A 12,650-nucleotide genomic window follows, 5' to 3' on the forward strand; every position below is an offset into this window, starting at 1 on the left:
AAAAGAACAAGAAAGATAAGTCCTAAGGGAAAGGAATTTGATTCAGTGAAAGGAGTTTATATAAAAACACCCTGTGAGGACTTTGAAAGATAGGGTTGGGTATGTGATGTCTGGAAACCCGTATCCATAGGTAGGTGTCGATGTGACTTATCTCTTTCGAATTGTTGTGAGCAAGTTAGTATTGTTTAGTTCTCCTCATCGATTTAGAGGGTATTAGGCTTGATAGTAGTAAGCACATTCGATTAGTTGCATACAGTTCTGACAGAAAATCACATATAGAGTGAAATGGCAACATATGCAGGGAGAGAAATGCTACACCAGAGAAGATTAGTAAAGGTTAGTGAGGTATAGGGTCAATTGCAAAATGCCAGATTAAGGCGGATAGATAGGGTCAAGCTTTTACCTGGGAATATAGTTCAAAATGATTTCCCGTATGTTTCATCTCAAATTTTTCATTATTTCTTCATTATTTCAAAGGTTACTGTACAATACAGGTAGACCAGCCTCTGCACAAAACAATATATATATATATATATGTGTGTAATAGCAGGATAAGAATAAGGGAACATAGTGGAAAGGGAGGAATAGGAAAAATTATTTTTCTAAGAAACCAATCAGTACAAGAGACCGCCCGGTATTTGGTGGTCTAACATTAGGCTATGCATGGGCATTATAACGATCGTACTTGCATTATTGGTCACACCTCTTAAGCTTATTCTAGTAGTAAAATTAAAATTCCGAGAGCCTAACAGCAAATAATTTGAGAAATAAGGGTTTTTATATTTATTCTCCGGTTATGGAGAGTGGAACAACTCGTTTAAATATCATGGTGTAAGCCCCTGGAGAGGTTGCAAAACAATCAGGGGACCCAGGCGTAAACTATGCTTTTTTAAGGAAACGTCTCCTAGAAGCTAGTTACTTACTATTGGGCTTGAGGATCGGGGTCTCGAAAGGATTACCGTCACGGATATTCTTCGATGCGATATATTCGCGTTCTGGTCCGCGGCCATCTTAAGGAGGTTAGTACGGCCGGTCACGTGTCTGTTGCGTTAGGGAAAATTATTACGGCGCCATCTTGTAGTGTTGTCGTATTTGTAAAAAAGTTCTATAACTAAAGTGTGATTTATGTGTTGATGTCAAAAGGATAAAGGTTACATCTATTTTGTCCCATTGTTAATTGCTCATCTTCCTCACTTCGGGCGGTCTCTTGTACTGATTGGTTTCTTAGAAAAATAATTTTTCCTATTCCTCCCTTTCCACTATGTTCCCTTGTTCTTATCCTGCTATTACACATATATATATATATTGTTTTGTGCAGAGGCTGGTCTACCTGTATTGTACAGTAACCTTTGAAATAATGAAGAAATAATGAAAAATTTGAGATGAAACATACGGGAAATCATTTTGAACTATATTCCCAGGTAAAAGCTTGACCCTATCTATCCGCCTTAATCTGGCATTTTGCAATTGACCCTATACCTCACTAACCTTTACTAATCTTCTCTGGTGTAGCATTTCTCTCCCTGCATATGTTGCCATTTCACTCTATATGTGATTTTCTGTCAGAACTGTATGCAACTAATCGAATGTGCTTACTACTATCAAGCCTAACACCCTCTAAATCGATGAGGAGAACTAAACAATACTAACTTGCTCACAACAATTCGAAAGAGATAAGTCACATCGACACCTACCTATGGATACGGGTTTCCAGACATCACATACCCAACCTTATCTTTCAAAGTCCTCACAGGGTGTTTTTATATAAACTCCTTTCACTGAATCAAATTCCTTTCCCTTAGGACTTATCTTTCTTGTTCTTTTTCCTTTCTTCACGTACAGCCTTGAGAAAGCCCTGGCCAAAATCGTGCCATAGGGGCGAAACACGTGTTGGCTGTTCATGTTCATTTTTGCCACGAATAAAGAATTCTTTGGATTTACCAATCGACTGGATATTCCTTATTACAGAGAGAGGGAAACTGACTCAATACTACAAGGATTTATGATTTTTTAAGGCCATAGAGGTCCAGTGCCTTGAGTCTCTTCCCCCGAGAACACAGCAACGATCTCACCTAAATTCAGCAATACTCTCCAGGACCTGGGATCCCTGGGCCTCAGAACTCAAAATCATACTCAATGAGGATTCCACTATCCCCGGTGCGCTATATATCCATTGATTGCTAAACCTCCTAATAAATAGATACTCTGTCTAAATGAAGATATTCACTACCTCGCACCAAGCAATGAAAATTTGAAGGAAAAATGGCAACCTATGACAATAGGAGAGAAAGAAGGAACATCAGACTTGAAGAAACCTTTGATCCATTAGGAACCAACACAACACGACCAACGAATACACTCAACACACAATCTGCAAAAAGTACCTTCCAAGCACTGGAAAAAGCAGTTAAAAAAGAAACATCTAAATGGTGGGAAGGAGCGTCACTCAAGAAATACCTAGAACACAACCTGATACCTAGGGGTCTGAGAATCTTAATATTTCCACCAATAGAAACAACAGCACCTGAAAAACTACAACTCTGGGAAGACAATCTAAGAACGGCATCCAACAACATGTTGAGACAACTAATAGATATTGCCCAGGAAGAATATGACAAATACAAACTGGAAGTGGATACACTGTCCAAAACTATTGAAGAAGCTAATTGGGGTGACATTACAGTCAAAAACTATGCCATCCTGAATAAAGTCCTTGATGATTTCGAGGAAGACATTATCCAAAGAAAGAACCGCAAATTCCGACGAGACATGACAGATTATCAACAAGGTAGAGTCTATACCTTTGCAAAAAAGTATGACAACATTACTCCTCCTACTACCACGATCCATGCAAGCAGCTCCTCTGAAACCAGAAGAGGTGAGAAATACGAGACCACATGTACATTTTCACGAGGAAGTACGCCGACATCGTCTAGGAAATGCACAAGACAATCGAACCCGACCACCAAATATACAAACTACAAAACCCAGTACATTGGGAGTGCAAACACGGGCACGAAGCAAAGAACTGACAAAGTCGGGACCATCAGAACAGAAGTAACACCATGCAACTTAGTGGTTAATCTCTCAAACAAGACCCTGACCCCAATCCACCATCAAATATTAAATAAGGGCCTATCGTTCTGTCCCACATCTAGTTGGGACTTGGTACAGACTCAAGTGGATCTATACAAATTCACTCGGAGATTGAAATTATACTCTTTCTTTTCGGATGGAACCCAACAACAGAGACAAACAGGTCACCCCAATATCACAAGTCATCTTTCAGCTAAAGACTTAGAAGACATCAACTTACTAACCCACTTGTCCACGGATGCCCCAACAGATAATTTGGAATCTCTTACCACTACGGCAGAAGATTTGGATATAGATATTTTTTACTGCAAAAATACAACGCTCAGAGGCAAATCACAATTCACGCCAATTCTACCAGCTGGTAACTCAATAGATACCTTTTTCTCGGCAGTGAACAATGACCTGGTATCTGAACATCACAAATATCTGGCTAAACAAAAATATCTCACACATAACAAAGCGCGGAAAGAAAAACATGCACTATTGGAACTTAAAAATGACCCATCACTAACCATCAAGGAAGCAGACAAAGGAGGCAACATTGTCATCCTTAATACATCTGATTATCTTCAAGAAGCCGAACGCCAATTGGAAGACCCTGTCTGCTACACCAAACTCACCAATAACCCGACTAAAGAAATACAAAATAAACTGCTGTGCCTACTGAACAAATGGCATGATAATGGCCTCCTTACATCAGCAGAAAAACAACTTCTTTTTATAGAGACCCCTGTAACTCCGACTCTATATCTTCTGCCAAAAGTCCACAAACCAGGTACACCTCCGAAAGGAAGACCCATCATTGCAGGTATCGATTCTATATGCTCCAAAATTGAGGCTTATATCGATGAAGAACTACAGCCGTTCATGAGAGATCTTCCCTCATTCATTCGTGATACCAAGGACGTATTACAGAAGCTTAATAACATCACATGGCAATCAGACTATCTTCTCTCAACCATTGATGTTGTCAGTCTATATACGTCAATCCGACATCCTGATGGTATAGCGGCAGTAAGGAAATGCCTGTTAGGAAGATCTGTACATTTCACTGCAAGAAATAACATGATTTTGGAATTCCTGGAATTTTGTCTATACAATAACTTTTTTCTATTCAATGGAACCTATTACCTACAGACCCAAGGTACAGCGATGGGGGCAAAATTTGCTCCACCGTGCGCCTGTATCTTTATGGGAGAAGTAGAGCGCCACTGGATCTGGAATGACAACAAACCAAACTACTCTGAGAACATAGTAATGTGGGGAAGATACATCGATGACATGCTTTTAATATGGCAAGGATCTGAAGAACATCTACTCAACTTCATCAGAACTCTGACACCAAATCAATGGGATATCAATGTCACCTTCACCATATCCAAAAGCGAAATAGAGTTCTTGGACCTAAAAATATCTGTTGAAGACAACCTCTTACTAACACAGTTTCACCGTAAGCCCACGGCCGCTAACTTCATCCTACACGCGACCAGCAGTCATCCTCAACATACTATCAAAAATATACCATCAGGAGAGTTTCGTAGGGCCAGAATCAATTGCAGCTCAGACCAAGGATTTGAAACACACTCAAGAGACATTACATCAAGACTCGCCCAACGAGGATATAACAGTTGCTCCCTCAGAAATATCCAACAACAAGTTTCCCACCTGGACAGAAACAATCTCCTCCAAAACAGGAAAAAGAAGGAGACGGAATCCATCCTCCGCTTTCTCACCCCTTTTCATAATGGTCATCACCACATACGCAAAGTGCTCAAAAAACATTGGAACTTACTAACACTCAACCCAACAGTCAGACCCGCAGTAAAAGACCAACCTCAACTCAGCTTCAAGAGAAGCAAAAACTTAAGAGACTCACTATGTTCTTCATATTTTGAACCCAAACAAAAAACGGCACCTTTCCTACAGAGACCACATGGATTCTACACTTGTTCCAACTGCTCGATATGTAAATTAGGTCAATCAAAACTACAACATACAATGATAAATGGACATACTATCGCTATCAATGACTTCATCAACTGTGAGAGCACCTATGTGATCTACCTTATTACATGTCCATGTGGGAAACATTACATAGGGAGCACAACTCGCCCACTCAAAAAACGAATACAGGAACACTATCGCAACATCCACAAAACAGACGACAGACAACCCTTAGTTGAACATTTCAACCTGTACCACGAACATAATCGGAACTTTGTCTTCTGTGGTCTAGAAAAGATCAGACAACACGACAGAGGAGGTAATCTGGAACAGCGCTTGAGACAGAAGGAAAGTTCCTATATAATCCGCTGTGGGACCGTAGAGTCTGGTCTCAATAAAGATCAAGAGTGGCACCATTGGCTGTAAGATACATCAATCTACATGTCTGGGCACCAAATGGAAGGTGTACTCCGAAGGTCGAAGAGTACTACCATCTAACTTTGCCACATCATAGTGCTCCTGAAAAGACAAAAATGGATGTTGGACTGCCTCAGATATCATGTTTATGACATTTATGTGTATATATATAATTTTGTTTAAATCTCAGATGAACATTCCCCTGCTTTTTCTCTCTCCTAGCTTGTTCCACAAACTGAAAGCTATAATTATTTTATTCCTCCTGACTGGCCCTACAAGTAACTCTGCAATCTAAGTGAGCAATCAGCTCCATATGTATCTAAAAGCTTCTTCCCACTTAAGAACCTGTAAATATACGAAATAAATTACATAATTACAATCTAACAAGGATGCGTATCCAACAAATTATAGGAGCAATAAAATCCTCTGCGCACGTAGTAATTGTCCTTAATACTTATAGACCACATACCAATAATTTGCCAAATTTTATATTGCTCCGTGGCCATACCAAGATGGCGCCGGTAGTTCTAACAAACTACTAGTATTAAGAAACATGATTACTAATGGAAGTCTCGTCAGCCAGCCGCCTCATCCCCATACTAAGAGGGTGAGGGGATCAATAAATAGAAAGCAGTATAATCAACCAAATAATCTCCTTTAGCCGGTCGCTCAAACTCCAAAATTGAAACATGGATGATGAGAAACCAACCCAATTAAATGTAGTATTTGTAGCTCTTTACTCCTATGACCACATTACAAGATGGCGCTGACCAACATTCTTTATAGCCGGCCGCGCTAATCTAAAAGCGAAGTGAGGAAGATGAGCAATTAACAATGGGACAAAATAGATGTAACCTTTATCCTTTTGACATCAACACATAAATCACACTTTAGTTATAGAACTTTTTTACAAATACGACAACACTACAAGATGGCGCTGTAATAATTTTTCCCTAACGCAACAGACACGTGACCGGCCGTACTAACCTCCTTAAGATGGCCGCGGACCAGAACGCGAATATATCGCGTCGAAGAATATCCGTGACGGTAATCCTTTCGAGACCCCGATCCTCAAGCCCAACAGTAAGTAACTAGCTTCTAGGAGACGTTTCCTTAAAAAAGCATAGTTTACGCCTGGGTCCCCTGATTGTTTTGCAACCTCTCCAGGGGCTTACACCATGATATTTAAACGAGTTGTTCCACTCTCCATAACCGGAGAATAAATATAAAAACCCTTATTTCTCAAATTATTTGCTGTTAGGCTCTCGTAATTTTAATTTTACTACTAGAATAAGCTTAAGAGGTGTGACCAATAATGCAAGTACGATCGTTATAATGCCCATGCATAGCCTAATATTAGACCACCAAATACCGGGCGGTCTCTTGTACTGATTGGTTTCTTAGAAAAATAATTTTTCCTATTCCTCCCTTTCCACTATGTTCCCTTGTTCTTATCCTGCTATTACACATATATATATATTGTTTTGTCCAGAGGCTGGTCTACCTGTATTGTACAGTAACCTTTGAAATAATGAAGAAATAATGAAAAATTTGAGATGAAACATACGGGAAATCATTTTGAACTATATTCCCAGGTAAAAGCTTGACCCTATCTATCCGCCTTAATCTGGCATTTTGCAATTGACCCTATACCTCACTAACCTTTACTAATCTTCTCTGGTGTAGCATTTCTCTCCCTGCATATGTTGCCATTTCACTCTATATGTGATTTTCTGTCAGAACTGTATGCAACTAATCGAATGTGCTTACTACTATCAAGCCTAATACCCTCTAAATCGATGAGGAGAACTAAACAATACTAACTTGCTCACAACAATTCGAAAGAGATAAGTCACATCGACACCTACCTATGGATACGGGTTTCCAGACATCACATACCCAACCTTATCTTTCAAAGTCCTCACAGGGTGTTTTTATATAAACTCCTTTCACTGAATCAAATTCCTTTCCCTTAGGACTTATCTTTCTTGTTCTTTTTCCTTTCTTCACGTACAGCCTTGAGAATGCCCTGGCCAAAATCGTGCCATAGGGGCGAAACACGTGTTGGCTGTTCATGTTCATTTTTGCCACGAATAAAGAATTCTTTGGATTTACCAAGCGACTGGATATTCCTTATTACAGAGAGAGGGAAACTGACTCACTACTACAAGGATTTGTGATGATCTGAGGAGGCTGACAAGGTCGCGGGCCTGGGGCTTGGAGCTTGCGCCAGGACGTGGTGGACCCTCCTTGACAGACGCCAGTGTAGGCAGGTGATCAGTGTGGCCTGGCTGGGCAGGGGCGAGCCTGACAGGTTGGGGGTACAGCAGGCCAGGGTACGGCAGGTGCAGAGGATTGCAGGCAACTCTGCTCACTTGGACAGTGTCAGCCTCGTGGTGGGGTGATAGGCGCCACCATGGCAGAGACGTTGGGCTTTCCGGAAGAGGACCACGCCCAGGGCTACGTGCTTTTTATTCACACCCATATGCTGGCCTGGCATACACTGGGCCATCCCACTCCGCTCACGCTACAGGGGGAATGTAACAGGCAACATTTCCGCGAACTCCCCCACTGACTGGGGTGACATGGTTGCGTCCACTGTCCACTACAGTCGCCATGGATAAGGGTGTGTTCTGCATACTGCGGTCTGTCCAGCACATCTCCGCCACTCTTGGCATTGTGTACTTTCCCAATCATGGTTCTCCTGCATCCTTAAAGCATACCTGGTTGCCACCTCTCCCCATATTCAGATAGTGTGTGGCTAAGGTGCCATGCCGTTGATGGCACATGTTCACGGCTTGCCCAGGTTACCATTGTCAGTTGTTCTGTTGTGTCTGGTGGGTGGGCATGTTGTTTTGAATGTTGGTTGTGATTTTGTGATGTGTGCATTGCCAGAGTTGTGAGTTGCATGGTTGTGGAGTTGAGGTGAGTGGGGTGTTCATTTAGAACTTGTCAAGGGGCTGTGCATTTCCCTTGGTGCCACTCTGTGGATGCTGGTTGATGATGGACTGTTGGAGGATGAAGGAATCATGCACACTGGCTGGGTATTTGGATGCAACATTGGTGGAGGTTCCACATGTTCGGATGTTGCCTGCACATTGATGTGAGATGTGTGCTTTCTGTTGCGGTGATTGTGTGCTGTGTCACCAGGGGGCACAGGTAGAACCTGTGTGCTGTGGATTGCCCCCAACACGTGCGTGCATCCAGCTATGGCGTATAGTCCTTGCTTGGTCTCCAGCGGATCCTGCGCATTATGTTGGGCATATAGGGACTGGGGTACCAGGCTGACGGTGATGTCCAGGACAGGTGTGAGGGACTTGGATGTGGCTGGCTGTGAGACTCCTCCGACTGTGGCGGGTGTTGGTTGGGGGTACCAGGGGCAAACAGGTGCAGCCCAGCCAGCAGCTTTGTGTGGGGTGGGATGTTGGTTGTCTGCTGTGTTGGTGCCGTCAGCCTGTTGGGCGATGATGGTCAAGATGCATAGGATGGTTGTCCTTTTGAGCCTGTAGCGGGCAATGACATTGTCAGGTGTTGGGTCTGTGAGGCTGGTGCTTTTCCTGGGTGCACGCTGTCTTTGTCTACGCTGCCTCTGTGGTGGTCCAGGGGGTTCCGGGTGGAGGTTGGTGTCCTGTGGTGGTGGCGGTTGATGTTGTGGCCCCTTTGGGTGTTCGGGCTGCATGACCAGTGGCTCCATGGCATCTGTTGCCCTTCCGATGTAGCTCTGGGCTGGTCTCCCTTTTGTGGTGCAGGCTGTCGGCCGACTTTGCACCAGGTATGAACAGGTGTTAGTTTCCGGGTGCTAACACGCCTTATCTCCTGTTTTGTGTTCTTATCGCCGATCTGGCTTGTCTTTGAGAATGTTGAGGTGTGGTGTTGTGGCGGCTTTTTGCAAGGGAACGCCTACTCTGCATCTCATTAGCCATAGTTACGGGGGTCATCAGTGGTGATGTTTTTTGTGGCTGCTATTGCGGGTAAACTGGTGCTGTGGGCTGTTAACACCAGATTGTGATTGGGACGATAAGTTTATCGCAACTTTGGCTGCGATAAAGTGCCATTTTTTTTTTTGCGATAGATCCTTGTGAATATGCCCCTAAGATTTCATTATGACTTCTCCTACTATAAGAGCAACTAATCATGCTCTTTTAATATATGATGCATTATTTATTAATACTATTCAAAATTTCAGAAGGATCTCTCTTTGGTAAAATCCTATGATTTGATTGCCTCATATAAAAAAAATATTGGAAAAGATGGATGGATGCTGATGTTTTTTAACTGTCAGAAGTACCTTAAGATAATACCTTTTTTACATTTACTGGCTTTCAGGACACATATGCAATATCCCCAAAGACCTTACCAAACATGAGCTAATATGTATTTCTATTCTTAATTCTTTTTCTAATGTTGCTATAACTGCTCAGAACCCTGACATTGAAGTACTTTAAATATTTTTAGTGGTCATGTGCAGCAAAAGTACACCAGAAACTATTGTCTAACAAATTATCCCACCTTTATCACATTGGATCTTTTTTGAAATACTGAATTATCTTATACTTATTCATAAAATACATAGTAACACAAACTTTCATGTAATATATATCGGTGTCTCCTTATACAAATCAAATTTGTTTATTTTATATCGTGTATATGGACTCCTGTTAGGCTGTTTAAATCCCACTTAACCGATAACCCAATATGTTGTCATTGCCAGATGACAATGGTTCTCTGAAACTCTTTTTTTATGAAATTACTCTTATCTTCTTATCTTCTCATTTTGGACTGAAGTATGGGACGCTATCTGTAAAAGTGTTTATATTTCTGATAAGATCTCATATCACATTATTATATGTAAAACACTTGCTGTATCTTCTGATTTATCTAGAATAACCAAACACTTTTTCATTTTTTAGCTTCTGCTGCAGGTAGATCTTTTATGTCGGTACTCTTTTCTGTCAGTTTCTTATATTACATAAAACTAATAGAAGATTTTGAATCAAAATAGCTTTGCAACTCCATATTGAATCAATTTACAGAAGGAGTTTATATGGTTTCGGTATGAGATATTTCAAACATTTGCAGCTATAATCTGGTTGCAAAACATTGAAAAATTACCAACTAAAATGGGGTGCAAACACTGCTAAGGCATTTCCAAAAGGAAGGAGCTTTTTGATGTGTCCTCACAGACCATTATATCACTGAAGGTAAAACTGACTCTCCACCTTATGATGTATGAGTCAGGGCAATATTGTGTTATTAGTGAAAGCTTGTCATGACCTCAAGTAGAGACAACTGTAGGCATTTCCAATAAGATGTACAGGGACTGCCATGGAGCCCCACCTAAGCAAGCAGTGGAATACTAAACCAGACATTTCTTGTCTGAAATGTGAAGTCTGTGTGGCCCATTACTTACTCTACCATCACCAATTTCTTGTCATCTTGAAAGTAGGTCAAAGCAACCTTTATTACACAGAAACCCACAAATTTGACAATCTTTCTGAAATGTTGTGAGATTTCCTGGATGTGAAATTTCGCATGATTTTGGCTGTTTTGGTTTGCGGAGGACAGATTTGACCAGAAAAAATTCTGCTGAAAGAGTATTTCTAAAACCTAGAGACATATTTTGCAGAAGAGATCAGTTTGCTTATATATGCCGTGACTTATGATTGTGGGATGTGTATTCAAGTCAGTTTTGATGCAATATATAAGCAAATTAATTTCAAGAAATGTAAAAACATTTTGGGTAATTTGGCAATCTATTTTATAATTTCAACCGACAAAGGCAGCATCATACTTCAGACCCGTGATTTCCATTCCTCTCTTATTCCCACCATTGTATGTCTTATCAAATAAAGCGCATTATGCAGTTATACCAAAAAACACAGTGTTCAACTAGGATTGGGAACAGCCTGCACGTTCCCCATCTCTGTGCTAGTCAGTGCTGTATGCCCCTTCCATACTCAATTGCATATATATGTGTTTCTTAACTGGGTTACACACGCAAAAACACATTTATTAACTAAATTCTGTATTACCCCTCCAGAATATTGTCTATGGAAATACCCAGTGCTTAAATCTTCAGCAAAATTGTCTTTGCTATTGAACATCTCAATAAAAACACCTGGCTTGATGATAGGCCAGGTCTAGAACGACCCACACTGCATTTACCCCTTGCTTCAGGACTAGCCTTCTACACCTTGAGTGCTGCTGGTATAGAGGGTGTTTGGACAAAATATTGGAGTAAAAATATTGTGGTGCAGAAATATCATCTCAAGAATATCAGGACAAATATATCGTGGACAGGAATATCGAAGCTTGTTTTTAATATAGTTGTTAAACATATCAATGTAGTAAATATTGTTGTATATAATAGCATTTTTTAGTGTTAAATAGTATGTAATGAATTGTATTTGTGATTCAATGTGTTTGTATTTTCTGTTGCCAATTTTGTAAAAATTTTATGTTTTTAAAATATGTATTTTAAATTGAATTGCTGTTTTTAAATAATTATTGAATTATTTTTTAGTAGCAGGATTTTGGGTTATTAAGGGATTATGGTGGGGATTTTAAAAAAAAAACTTAATGGGTGTCATTACAATGGTGGTGAGACTATAGAAGGAGTCCCACCCCTGGATTATTATCCTGCGGTCAGAGGCATCAGTCGTAGGGACAGACCACTGCTTTTCTGACTGGCTCAAAAACCCCTCAGATCAGCGGTTGGACCATAATCCATACAATAGGGACAGTGCCTGCTCAGGCACCGCTGTAGGGATTACAATTTCTGTTTCTCTCTGCCTGTATATGGCTGTCTGAGCACCATGTAGAGGCTGATGGAAAGGAATTTTGGGGGCCCCTAGCAGGGCCTACATCCCTCGTTGACATCTGCTATGGGGCTTGGGGGGCACATGTGGTGCCCCCCAAACATCCATAGAACCTGTGCCGGGCACCTCATCATGCCTGGCACATGGTGCATGGATGTTTAATACATGTCTATTTCTATTGCGGCTTGTGCTGCAATAGAAAACAGCATGTTTCCAACCGCCGTACATCATGATTTACTGGGTGGAACCGCCGACTACATGTCGGCCGGTATCCATCTCTGAATAATGGTGGTCATAAAAAGGCCCTATGTATTTAAGTTTAAAAAATGTAATTATTATTTGAAAGATATGCAAATTAATTGTTTAAAATATTAA

Source organism: Triturus cristatus, chromosome 1_2 (assembly GCF_964204655.1).
Source record: "Triturus cristatus chromosome 1_2, aTriCri1.1, whole genome shotgun sequence".
In the NCBI taxonomy this organism is placed as follows: Eukaryota; Metazoa; Chordata; class Amphibia; order Caudata; family Salamandridae; genus Triturus; species Triturus cristatus.